The following is a 14,640-nucleotide window of genomic DNA, read 5'->3' on the forward strand; positions in this document are numbered from 1 at the left end:
GCTCTCCCCACAGATAACAGATTTTTTCATGTTGTAATTGGTTGTTCCCTTGATGTTGTTCAAAAAAATACTGCCCCAAAATGGGATGTGTGTGTGTGTGTTTATTTGTGTGTGTGTATTTTTAAGACTTTATTTCTTCAAAGTTTGATGTATGTGTTTTAATTCTGTATCATCAGCTTCTCTAACAGCCACATTTAAAAATTTTAAGCCTAAAGTAGGGGGGAGAGAAACCTTCAAAATAATTGATCCCAATTTTCTAAGATCACGTAAAAGCTATACCTTTGGTATTTTTAGGTTTCAAGAGGGCCTTAAGATATTCACATACCACTTCGCACCCTGTCCCCTTCCTTTATTTTATTTTATTTTATTTTAAAGATTTTATTTATTTATTTGACAGAGAGAGACACAGCCAGAGAGGGAACACAAGCAGGGGGAGTGGGAGAGGGAGAAGCGGGCTTCCCGCCGAGCAGGGAGCCCGATGTGGGGCTCGATCCCAGGACCCTGGGATCATGACCTGAGCCAAAGGCAGACGCTTAACGACTGAGCCACCCAGGCGCCCCTGTCCCCGTCCTTTAAACATGTAAACAGAGAAGAATGATACAGACAACAGCAATACTCTCAGCATGAAAAACAGCAAAATGCACTCAGTTAGGTATGAGTCATCTTGGAAACAGGATTCTTAATATGAACACAGTTCAGAGGGACTGCTTTATGCCATCTCCTGTTTACTTAGAAAAAGGACAAAAGCCATTTTACAAAATTTTTTAATCATATTGAAATTACAATTGAATTTTGTCTTTCTCTCAACTACATGCTTAATTTTCATGCTCCCTCAATGACCGTATGTCTAATACCCAAACCTATGTCAAAATATATTGATGATTTAACTTTTAAAAAACTAGAAATAAAAGTACATTTTACCTTAAGAATTTTATAAAAATATGCACTTTTAAGGTGATAAAATTACTTCACTTCCTAAAGTGACTTCTTGTCTAGAAATTGGAAGTATGGGGATAGGAGAGGGTGAGAGGGTAAAATGTACATGACATATCTACATGAAAAAAGCAGTGACCATTTTGGGCTTTGATCTACCTAGTTAAGTCAAGTTAGAAGACACAGTATCTTTCAGGAAAGAACACATTTAGTTATATTCACTGGGAACCAGGACTTCCTGCTAGAAACAGGATAGAAAAATGCAAGCAAAGTAAACTCCTTGGAAATGAGAAAATGCTCAATGATCAGACCTGGGGCAAGGTCCAATTTTGACATATCATCAAGAGTCACTTGGGGCACCTGGGTGGCTCAGTCGGTCAAGCGTCTGCCTTCAGCCTAGGTCATGATCCCAGGGTCCTGGGATCGAGCCCCGCATTGGGCTCCCTGCTCCACAGGGAGCCTGCTTCTCCCTCTCCCTCTCCCCCTGCTTGTGTTCCCTCTCTTGCTGTGTCTCTCTCTGTCAAATAAATAAATCTTAAAAAAAAAAAAAAGAAGTCACTTGATGGGGCAGCTCTGATGTTGGTCTGTCACTACTGTATCAATGGATGAGTCACTAAATCATTCTTCATGTAAGTCAAGGTTTATGCTAGAGATAGAGTCGAGACAGTGGCTCCGAGGATGGGGAAAGGCTGGAAAACAAGCGAGTCCTAAGTGTTTCCAAAGGTTAATGGAATACACATTGTCCCTGAAAAATGTCTTGATGAACCACTGATAAAGTTATATTGAGAAAAGAAGTATCAACGGTGCCAGAAAAATCACCCTGTGTGAATAGGTAAAACAGACGACTTTCTACACTGGACAATTTCATGGGTCACCAAAACCTCAGAAACTTTCGTATTATCCCTCAAGCTTTCATTTGTATATTTATTCAAATTAATGATAATTTTTTATATCAAACTGAAAATTCCCAGAGTGAAGGGATGGGAAGAGAGTGTTTGTAAATGTTAAAAAGAAAATAAATAATTAAAGGGTTGGGGGAGATTTGAAACTCTTGTCAGTCATGCAGTCATAGAAGTGTTGAAGTGTTTTTTTTGTTTTGGTTTGCTTTTTGGCTTGTTTTCGGTCTTTATTTAGCATGGTGTTTGGAATTACTGTGGATTTTCAAGGAATATGTGGATAAATTTTACTTAAGGTAAATATAACATCAGAAATGAGGAAGAGGAAGAAAGTACCAAATGACTGTAATCCTTAAGGGATGGGGTAAATTTCAGGGAGTCAAGCTACACATGAAGACATGAAGACAAGGAGGCTAAATGCTAAATGCAGGGCCTGCCTTTGCAATATGTTTGGAACCAGAAAATGTTAAGTACTTGGCCCCTTGAAAACATTGTATATGGCCCTCTCATTATCCTCCTGCCTCTAGAAATACTCCCATTATTCACAAGACACACACAGCTCTAATGCTTTTGTCCTTCAAACTGGAATAGTTCCTTAGGTTGTCTATGCATAGGTAAAACAAGAATCAAGCTAAACACAAACATGTCCTTCTATCAATAAATTAAGGTACTCAGGCTCAACTGAAAAATGAGATTTCATTTCATTCATTCCACAGCATTTTCTGGTCTGAAAAAAATGCAACTGGTATCATCAGTAAATGAGTCATGTTAGAAGAGGCTAGACATTCAGTACCGGAAGGTTTCCTGTGCTCTGCTCAGATAATGAAATCCTCTAAAAAAGCTATGATGTAGTCTGTCCATGTTTTTCCCTCTTTCATAAAATTCAGGATATGATTCAAGACAACCAGGAGAGGTCAGTCTGGGATAATCATAATGTTATAAAGCCTGTGATGACTAATTATGACTTACGAGCTTTATTGAGGTAAACATTCAAATGTCCGTCAAAATTCTTCTTATAGATTAAACTTGGTATGCAGGACTCTATATGAAAGAATGAAAATACAAGATACATCTGACTTTCTGAATCTGTTATAAAAGGAATAAGTCAACGGGTGAAAAAGTGGTGTTGGAATGAGGGAAAATCATAACAACAAACACTGATATCAGGAAATCCGATGTGAACACAAACAAGCCATCTGTCCTAGCCAGCACCACTCCTCCCCAGAGTAAAACGAGCCTCTGCTTCTGCCCCATGCTTTAGAGCAGTGTCTCCCAAACTTTAATATACATTCCTAGAGATATGGTTAAAATTCATATTCTGATCAGTAGGTCTTAGGTGGGCCTGAGATTCTACATTTCCAATAAAATCCTAGGTGAAGATTTCCCAATCTCAATATTAATAATATTTTGGACCAAGTAATTTCTTTGGAGGACATATCCTGTGCAGTGTAGGATGTTTAGCAGCATCCCTGGCTTCTACCGACTGGTCCCACTACTTTCCCTGACCAGTTGTGATTAATCAAAATGCTTTCAGATATTGCCAAGTATTCCCCAGAGGACAAAATCACCCCCATTTGGAAACCACTGTCCTAAGGGATGCTGATGCTGCTGGTCTTGAGAGCAAGGTTTTGAGAGGGATCTGCCTGGGCTCTCCATTACTTGTGCAACTCTCCACAGAGTAAGGAGTATGTGGGCCCAAGAGAAGAACATATTCTGAGCCTATGCTTGTCTTCTTGAACAAGTTCTAGGTAACTAGGAGCTGGGAGTGTTCTGCTAAAATGATCTAGGCCTTCTTCTAATACCTGTGAGCCCTCTTTGCTGAATCTGTTTTCCCAGGGACTGACTATGTCATAGATGTATATGGCCCCAGGCCTTCAGAGGAGAGGGAGACACTGTGAGGAGCTATATATAGGCTGAGCTTGGACATGAGTGCAGAATGTCCACATGCATGCTGCCCTACACAGTGGAGGAAGAAATGAAAAGCAAAGAAAATGTTATGGAGGGGTTGCAGGATGGAGGTTGAGAATGAATCCCCTTCATACTGCCATGTTTTTGTATAGACACTCTTAAAAGTCTGAATATTCTAAGTTCAAGTTTGGCTTTCTAGTTGATTGTAAATGTATGCTTATCAAAACAGAAGGCTAAAACATACTCATTTAATGAGTTTTCTTACTTGATTTATAACCTTAAATGTGTTGTAGATTAGCCCCATTTATTCTCTTGCCTGAGACTCCACAAATACTAGGAGCTGGCCTAGTTTCAGGGCTGGTGGAAAATTCTGGATGTTCATCACCAAGATAAGGTCCTAATCAATGGGAAAAACAGAGTACCTTACTATATAAGAGAAAGTTAGGTTGCTTTATGTTGGGAATCCTAAAACATCAGAAAACATGAAGCTTAACTGGGAGCACGTATTCCCTGTGAGTCTGTCTGACTCAAAGAGCATTTACTTTGTGCTATGCCAGGCATTAATAAATTTTTCTGTAAAGTGTCAGTAAATATCCTTTGCAAGCTGAATGGCTCTGTTGCAACTACTCAACTCCGTTGTAGCTTGAAAGCAGCCATAGATATATGAATGAATGGGTGCAGCTGTCTTCAAACTTTCTTTACAAAAGCAGACTACAGTTTGCCAACTTTTCTGTTATATTCCTCCTCAAGACAAAGAAAGGGACTTTTAAGTAACATGTTAGTGGGGCATAATATTAAGAGTTGGCAGACAACTTCTCAACACATATTAAAAGTCAAACCATGTACTGTGTGGGTGATACAGATAAAAATACAAGAGTAGGTTTTTTTGTGACATATCTTTATCTTCATTTTGCCTACCTGGCCTCAGAATCTTGACTGCAATCGTATTCATCTTTCATTTAGATATACTTATCTCTCTGTAATGATACATGGAGGTATTCTGTGACATGAGACTAATAAACACATAAACATAACCAAATAAATAACCAAAAATGATTGAATGCATACCCTCAAACTAAAACCATATCTAATAGATGTTCAATCACCTAAAGTATGGTATGAATGAATTAAACATCAATCAATAAATAAATGAACTGAACATCAGTGTTTAATTCTTCTTCATTTGGATTTGGTGCAAAGTTTTAAATTAATGTCACTAAGAGACTAACATTTCCTTTGGTCTTGCCCGAATCATTTATCTATTTGTTTCATCAATACAGGTCCATGTATTGTACTCTTCTTAGCTCACATCAGCCTATTCTAGGATGCCACTTTCTAATATTAGATTATTTATTACTTCTCAAAGAGAGTTTTTAATCTTTGTTCACATGGCCTTTCTAAGGTTCATAGAAATATTGACCCTTCATTAACAATATTTCTAAAGATATTAGGCCCCTTCATTATGTTCTGTTGAATTCCTATCATCAATAACTTAATTACTTAGGAAATAGTATCTCCTTGGTGTTTTCTTAGTACACTTGTTCTCTCTTTAGCTGAACTCTCCATGCTCTGTAGAGTTAATTTCTGCTTTTTCTGTGCCCAACTTATGAGTGTTGTATAGCTGAACAGAAGGGAGGTGGGTACTATGATCTCCTTCTGTTGGAAAGGAGTAATTTCTTAATTGTAATAAGAGCTGAAAACGGGATTCCCCCTACAGGGAAGAAGTATGGAAGGAATCCCACTTCTGATATAAAAATCATTATATGTCTTTCCTGGCACCTGCAGCTCATCATAAGGTGGGCCACCAAGGCCATTAAATAGTAATATAATTAGTAATATAATTAGAATTGTCCCTTTCTTCACTCTGTAACCACCTCTAGTTTCTTAGTAATTCTTGTACAAGAGCTGAAAGATATTGGTTTGCTCATATTAAGACATCTAAGAATGTTTTTTTTTTTTAAATAGACTTTTATTTTTTAGAGTAGGTTTAGGTTCCCAGCAAAAGTGAAAGCATAGAGATTTCCATAGACCCTGTATCTTCAAGACATGCATAGCCTCTCCCATTATCAATATCCCTCACCAGAGTGATGCATTTATTACAGTTGATGAAGAGTATCTTTTGGCCTTATCCATATGCCACCAACACAACCATGATCCACACACACACACACACACACACACACACACACACAGAGGGAAAAAAAAAAAAAACCAACCCAAAAAACAAAAACAAAAACAACCAAACAAAAAAGAATTAGGGATTGAAAATGAGGGTTACATTCTCATTCTCTATCCTTCACTTGCAATATGCATCAGGTCCTAGTGTGGAGAGAAAGGCAGGCTGATAAAACATTTGCAAAGCAGTGAAATGTTTTCAGGTTGAAATATTCAAAAATACATCTGCAAGGCCAAGATGAAATATATTATAGAACACACCAAGAAAAGTGCTCCCAAGATAGAAAACCAAGGTTCCTTGCTCATCTACCTAAAACAGCTTTAAGGTCTTCATTCTTCTTTTTCTGTAGCTAATACATTTCCAAAACTGTGCAATTATCACACATGAGTAAAGCAGGGAAAATGTGCTATGCTTTCTACAGCACTTCTCAGACTATCCTTGATAATAATAATAATGGTGATGGACAGGAGTTTTATTTCTGGAAGCACAGTCACCATGTAAAACCAAATTATCAGATTTCAGGGCCAAAAAGAACATTTTGTTGGATGTAATAGTTATAAATCATTCCTCTCTAGAATACTGGAAGTTGTGGCTTTTAGCAAAGAAATATATCAAATGTAGTTTAATATTGATTTTTTTTTCCTTTGGAAATGCATTTCAATGAAGAGGACCCCAAAGCTTAGTAAATCTGCGTGTAATTCTTATTCAGGCTACAGTTACACTTTTCCCCTTATTTTACTGAGAAATGTTTGTGACAGTTCATTCAATTTATTCTCCCAATTTGACTTGCTATTTATAGGAGTGCATCATGGGGGACTGAGGCCTTAGATTCATTGGGAGCATCAGAGTATGTACTGAAAAAGAGTGAATAATCCCGAGTGAATGCTCCACAGGTCTTGTGAAGCTCCTTCCTGGAAAAAAGTGTCTTATACTTTGGTTCCCACGTGTGGTCATGTGTTTCCCATTGTGCCATTTGTCATATGTGGTCTCATTACTCAAGGCATAACTGATTGAACTAGGTTTAAGTGCCAAGACAGGAAAAAAATCTATCAATGGGCTGTACAGATGTCTTATTACATTTTGTCTTAAAATACAGAAGAATATTAAATCTAATGATATATATATATACACACACACACAACATATATATATATATATATATTATAAAGAAATGGAAAGTGTGCATAAGCATAACACTTGAAGTAGAATAAACTTTATTTAAATACCTTTCATGGAACTTTCCAAATAATTTTCATAAGCAAGAAAAATTATTTTCATCATAATACAAATATAGGAAATGCTGAGTTAAATAAATTTGAATGGATTAGTTTAATAACAAAGTTTCTCAGAATGTTTAAAATACAAATTATAGGGGCACCTGGCTGGCTCAGTTGGTTAAGCCTCTGACTCTTGGTTTCAGCTCAGGTCATGATCTCAGGGTCGTGGAATCAAGTCCCACAATGGGCTCGGTGCTCAGCAGGGAGACTGCTTGAGATTCTTTTCCTCTCCCTCTCCCCCTGATCCTCTCTTTCTCTCAAATAAAAAAATCTTTAAAAAATACAAATATAAATTGTGAATCTCTATGGAAAGTTATAGCCAAAATTTTGTCTGTAGATCATAGGTTACTTTTTAAATGAGCTTGTTAACATATCAGAGAACACTAGATTCACATGAATAAGAAAATATCAAAATAGAAGAATATGAGAGATTGATTTTAAAAACAATGTCAGAGTCATATTGGATTTACATCAATGTACCCCACACTGGTACAAGAGGAGAGTGGGCTAAAATAGGGAGAAAGAGAAACAGGTTGTGGGGCCATAACAAGATACTTTATCACTACACTACTACCCTGCTTAAAAGATCTTTAATGCTACTGTATTGTACTTTACTTTTACAAAGAGTTGTTCTGAAATTTGGGAACTCTTCTCTTATTGCTCCATTGTTCTTATAAAAACACTCATCAACTGACTATGTTAGATCAATATGGGGCAATGTATCTAGTTCAAAGTTTCAACTGAAAAGAACCCCGTTTTGTTCTAATTGAGTGACATTTCAATGGAGACCTTTGTTGTTGTTTTTTTCTTAAAGATTTTATTTATTTATTTGAGAGAGAGAGAGAATGAGAGAGAGCACATGAGAGGGGGGAGGGCCAGAGGGAGAAGCAGACTCCCTGCCGAGCAGGGAGCCCGATGCGGGACTCGATCCAGGGACTCCAGGATCATGACCTGAGCCGAAGGCAGTCGCTTAACCAACTGAGCCACCCAGGCGCCCCATCAATGGAGACCTTTAATGAATGCACAGGGTATCGATAAAACAATTACAAACTTGATTATTGCCTCCTGCCTTTCCTTGAGCCATTGATGAAGAAAGGAGATGCTCCTAGACAATTGTGCCATCAAAGGTTGGAGCTTTCTTAATCTAAGCAGTGCATGAAGGTAGAGAATAGTCAAGCTGTGTTCTGTTACTATTTTGGGCCAACAAACCAGGGCCTTCCATGAGGCTTAGCCTAATGTCAGAGAATACTAATTGTCTAACCATTATAATTTTCTCTGTCCTTCTAAGAGAACCCTCTTCACCAACATTATCATCACCACCACACAGTTATTGTAGGCAGCCATGTACCCAGTTACATAGTCCTGTTTCTCAATTTTCTTTGTAGATGTGCCATTACTCTCTTCATATAGTCACTTTACTCTTAATGGAGGGTTTTGAGGACTCTGTTTACAGCTGCCTAACCCAGTTACTGACTTGTACAAGAGAGGATAGCTGATTCATACAAGTACAACAGAAAAGCAAACACTGGGGACCTAATGTGTTACCAAGACTGTTCCAAAATTATGACCATAAGGCATCATATTCCTGTCAATAACTAAATCGAATACCCAGGTATTTAGGGATTATGGGGACATCTCGGCACAGGAAGCATATTTTAAATTATATAGCTAAAAGTCCATTATGCCCTCAATTCAAACACAGCCTTTTCACTTGGGTCCTAACTGTTCTGTACTATAGTCAATTTCCATCAGCCTGTTTTACATTTAAGGCTTACAGGACCCTACTATTTGGAGATATAACTTTATCAAGAAAGAGAAAATTTCTTTCTATAAAGTGGCATTTATTTTCAGGACCCTGGTATGAAAAGAATAAGTTGTCCCAAGGACCCATGTCAATACCGGGAAGACCCCAAATGTACCAAGTTCCATGCGACTTGAAGAGCCTAGCTAACACAGAGCAGAAATGGATTTCTTCCTTACATCACCTTTGGGGGATCGTTGAAATTAAAACAAATGACGTTCAGGTTTTACTTCCATTTTCCCTCATGAGATGACATGACTTAGATTTTTACTAATATTTGGAGAAGAGACTACTGTAAGGAGGCATGCTATTTACGCTTGTAAATTATATCTATATCTATGACCACACACATATACACATGCACCTCAAGGGAAACCTATGAAGATGTATGTAAAAGAGCAGAGCAGGGTGGGGAAGGATGAGAAACCACACGCTCTGTCATTCCTGTGTACTGTGTAGACGCCACTGATCAGCATTGGCAGGCCATTAATACAACCCACTTCCTGAGAGTTGATGGTATTGTTCTGACCCACTCAAGCTATGGAATAGTGAAAAGCCATCTGGCTCTTTTGGTGCCATAAACTCTTATCTCTGGCTTTTCAGGCAACATGTTCTAACCAATTGAAGTAAATCTCAAGGACAACATGCCCCATCAATCAGGACATTTAATTTATAAGTAAACAGGAAACAATGGAATTAAAATTATAGAAGGATGAATTCATCAGCTATCCCATCTGTTGTCCCTGGAATACTGTTCTGTTTGTTTTGGGGAGGGAGTTTGCCTTCTCTGTCAAGGTAGGTCCTTTTAATTTGTGTATAATTCCCAGAGCCTATGATTTAGGTGGATTGTGATGAAATTCTAAGACCCCAAAAATATGCTTATATGATATTACTCCTCACCAATTGATTCTACATATTTAAGTATATATTAGGGAATTGTAGAACTATATGGGGTTTATTTTTTTCATTTCAAATTGTAAAGAGGCTATTTAGTGGATAATAATAGCTCCATATGTCAAAGGTGACTTACAGTGATGAAGTGCTAAATTCTTCTTAAGATCAAAATTATTCTAGATCTCCCTATTAAAGATCTAACATGCACTGGTGTTTGTCTCTCTCTTTAAATAGATATTAAAATATTTTTTCTTGTTTCAGACTACTGAGAAATTATTTTTGTACTTTCATCTGGTTTCAAATCAGTTTTCTAATTGTCATCAGCACATTCTGTGAGCTGTGTAGGGTTGGTATAACCCTCATTTAACACATGTGGAAAAAAAAAGTCCAGAGATTTTAAGATGACATTTTAGGGTGACATTTTTTTCTAGTAGCAGAGTTGTAACAATAAGCCAGATAGCCTACTCCAAGTCCTACAGTACTTTCGTTTTACTCAAAGACATCAATGTTATACAGTGGAGCTGCCCTCTTCCCTTACTACTATTTGTTAGATAATTAAATTTATTAAAAGCCAAGTTTTTGTTGGAAACAATCTGGAGAGTGTATCTTCTATAATGACAAAACAATCTTAGAATAAAGCTATCTCTTCTCCAAGGAATCACTGTACACAGAGTTGAGATTTAAAATACAGTATAGCTAATTCCATAAAACTAAGTCCTTTTTAAAGAGTTTATTTGAAATCTATACTCAACCAAGAAATTTAGGTTCAAGGAACCTAGTAAAAACAACAAACAAACTTTAAAGATTACTATAAAACTGTCTTTCATTCACAGAAGCTTGGAACACATTTTTGTAATCTTCCCCTTCTACCCCTTTAGTTATAGGATCTCCTGAACATTCCTTTCCTGGGTGTGAAATTTGGTTAATTAAGCTAAATTATTTAATTAAATTTACTAATGCTGCTCTCATAAATAAAAATAATTCAAAGATCTGATTCCCACACTTTCACTTTGTTCCTGATGCAAAGTATTCTCTTAGTTTCCAGGAGTAGAAAAGCTAATACAAACAAAAAATTAGTTCTTATTAATCTTAATATTCCAGCAAAAGGTTTGAAAATTAAAAGAGAACTGAGTTCTTTCAATATACCATTTGGTATAATAAAATTATCTGTTTCCACATTATATCCATCTTTCTTCCTGAAAGCAGATATAGGCATGCCTTGTTTTATTGTGCTTTTCTTTACTGTGCTTTTCAGATATCATAATTTTTACAAATTAAAGTTTTGTGGCAGCTCTGCCTCAAGCAAGTCTACTGGCACCATTTTTTCAGCATTATTTGCTCACGTCACATTTGTTTCTGTGTCACATTTTGGAAATTCTTGTAATATTTCAATTTGTTTCATTATTATTATATTTGTTATGGTGGTCTGTGGTCAATGATCTTTGATGGTACTATCATAATTGTTTTAGGACATGATGAACTACACCCCTATAAGACAGCGAATTTAATTGATCAGTGTGTATGTTCTGACTGCTTCACAGACTGGCCATGCTCCCATCTCTCTTTCTCTCCTCAGACTTCCCTATTTCCCAAGACACAAGAGTATTGAAAATTAGACCAATTAGTAACCCTATAATGGCCTCTGAGTGAAGGAAAGAGTCACAGGTCTCTCACTTTAAACTGAAAGCTAGAAATGATTAAGCCAAGTAAGGAAGGTATGTTGAAAATCAAGATAGGCCAAAAGCTAGTCCTCTTGCACCAGGTAGCCAAGTTGTGAGGGCAAAGGAAAAGTTCTTGAAAGAAATTAAAAGTGCTACTTCAATAAACATCTGAAAGGTAAGAAGAGAAACAGCCTTATTGCTGATATGGAAAAAGTTTTATTGGTCTGTATAGAAGATCAAACCAGACACAACATTTCCTTTAAGCCAAGGTCTTATCCAGAGGAAGGATTAGGCTAACTCTCCTGACTCTCTTCAATGTTATAAAGGCTGAGAGAGGTGAGGAAGCTGCAGAAGAAAAGTTTGAAGCTAGAAGAGATTGGTTCATGAGGTTTAAGGAATGAAGCTGTCTTCATAAAAAAAAAAAAAAAAAAAAGTGCAAGGTGAAGCAGCAAATGCTGAAATAGGTTCTGCAGCAAGTTCTCCAGAAAATCTAGCTAAAATAATTAATGAAGGGTGGCTACCTTAAACCACAGATTTTTAATGTAGATGAAGTAGCCTTCTATTGGAAGATGCCATCTAGGACTTCCATAGCTAGAGAGGAGAAGTCAATGCCTGGCTTCAAAGCTTAAAAGGACAGACTGACTCTCTTGTTAGGGACTAATGCAACTGGTGATTTTCATCTGAAGCCAATGATCATTAACATTCTGAAAATCTTGGGGGCCCTTAAGAATTATGCTAAATTTTCTCTGCCTGTGCTCTATAAATGGAACATCAAAGCCTGGATGATAGCACATCTGTTTATAACAACATGGTTTACTGAATATTTTAATCCCAACATTGAGACCTACTATTCAAAAAAAAGATTCTTTTCAAAATATGACTGCTCATTGACATGGCACCTGGTCACCTAAAGGCTCAGATGGGGATGTACAAAGAGATTGATGTTGTCTTCATGCTGTTAATAAAGCATCCATTCTGCAGCCCATGGATCAAGGCGTGATTTTGACTTTAAAGTGAAATCTTTTGGAAAGGATTCGCCTTTTTAGATGTCATCAAGAACATTTGTGATTCATGACAAGAGGTGAAAATATCTACAGGAATTTGGAAGAAGTGGTCCTAACCCTCAAGAATGACTTTGAGGGGTTCAAGACTTCAGCGGAGGTGGTAACTGCAGATGTGGAAATAGAAAACTAGAATTAGAAGCAGAGCCTGAAGATGTGACTGAATTGCTGTGGTCTCATGATAAAACTTAAATGGCTGAAGAGTTGTTTCTCATGGAAGAGTAAAAAAAAAATCAATGGTTTCTTGAGATGGAACCTACTCCTGGTGACAATGCTGTGAAGATTGTTGAAACAACAAAGGATTTAGAGTATTACATCAACTTAGTTGATAAAGCAGCCGCAGGGTTTGAGAGGACTGACTCCAATGTTGAAAGAAGTTCTACTGCGGGTAAAATGCTACCAAATAGCATCACAGGCTACAAAGAAGTTGTTTGTGAAAGAAAGAGTCCATTGATGTGGCAAACTTCATTGTCACCTTATTTTAAGAAATGGCCACAGCCACCCCAACCTTCAGCACCCACCACCCTGATCAGTCAGCAGCCCTCAACACGAAGGCAGCACCCTCCATAAAAGATTATGGTGGGGCGCCTGGGTGGCTCAGTCGTTAAGCGCCTGCCTTCCGCCCAGGTCATAATCCCAGGGTCCTGGGATTGAGCCTCTCATCGGGCTCCCTGCTCCTCGGAAGCCTGCTTCTCCCTCTCCCACTCCTCCTGCTTATGTTCCTGCTTTCTCTCTCTCTGTCAAATAAATAAATAAAATCTTAAAAAAAAAAAAGATTATGGTTTGCTGGAGCCTAGATGATGATAAGCACGTTTTAGCACGTAAGTATTTTTAATTAAGGTATGTACATTGGTTTTTAGACATAATGCTATTGCATACTTACCAGAATACGGTTTAGTGTAAACATAACTTTTATATGCACTGGGAAAGTGAAACATTCATTTGACTCACTTCATTGCAATATTTACTTTATTGTGGTGGTCCGAAACCAAACCTGCAGTATCTCCGAGTTATGCTTGTGTGTGTGTGTGTGTGTGCGTGCGCGCGCCTGTTGTGTATATAGCTAATAAAATATAGTTGGAACAAAAAAGTGTGGGGGACCTCAATGTATGTGATCTTAGAGTGCTTGAGTTTTAGCAATTGACTTGAACTAAAGAATCATTTTAAAAGCAATAGTCCGTTTTTAATGAAACCCTGAAGTGAATTCTTTTGTGATATGAATAATCCCTTCCATAATGCGAAGGCTCATCCCCTAATTCACATGTGTAATCAGGTTCCATTAATTGAAGTACGGCTATATAGGCATGACCTTATCTTTGTAACAGCTGTCAAATAAATAAATAAATGCTTATTTGTAGTGAGTCTAATTCAATCCCTCCTGGTTCAAGTGCAGAAGTGCACGTTTGCCAAAGCACAACTCTACACAATGTGTCAGACAGGTAAACTTCTGGGAAATAACAGTGTCAGACAGATCAGCCCTGCATAAAGCTATCAGCAAAGAGCTTCTTTTTGAACGTCTAGAATTACCAAGCTGCAAATGCAACCAGATTTCAATTATGGGCTACAGCCTCTGGAGAAGCATTGTTTAGTAGTGGGCTCTTCCTTTGTTCTATTTGTGCACAGGAAGCACTCACGGTCAGTGTCATCCACGTGAAATAGGAGTGGCAGAGATGTACGCAGACTGAGATGGGCACACGGAAGACAGCCGCAGTAGGGGCTCTGAGGAAGGGGCAGAGTGTTACAGGTGAGATGAAGCTAAAAGTGACAGGTTTGGGCAAAAGATAGTTGGATGGAATAAAAAAAAAAAAAAAAGAGAGACCCTAGGGTTTACAATTTACGAAGAGGCAACAATGCATAGAGAATCGCTTCAGAGGCAGAATGAATAGCTTCGCCTTAAATTAAAGCAGTACATACCTAAATGGCATTTACCTCAGGCCTTTAGGAATATAAGCTTAAAAAAGAATAACAACAACCAAACGGTAATATCTGATTGCAGGAAAAAAAAAAAAAAAGTTGTTTTAAAAACCAACAGA

The sequence above is a fragment of the Mirounga angustirostris genome, unplaced genomic scaffold (genome assembly GCF_029215605.1).
Source record: "Mirounga angustirostris isolate CCGP_5_RB_7025 unplaced genomic scaffold, mMirAng1.0.hap1 SCAF_13, whole genome shotgun sequence".
Taxonomy (NCBI): domain Eukaryota; kingdom Metazoa; phylum Chordata; class Mammalia; order Carnivora; family Phocidae; genus Mirounga; species Mirounga angustirostris.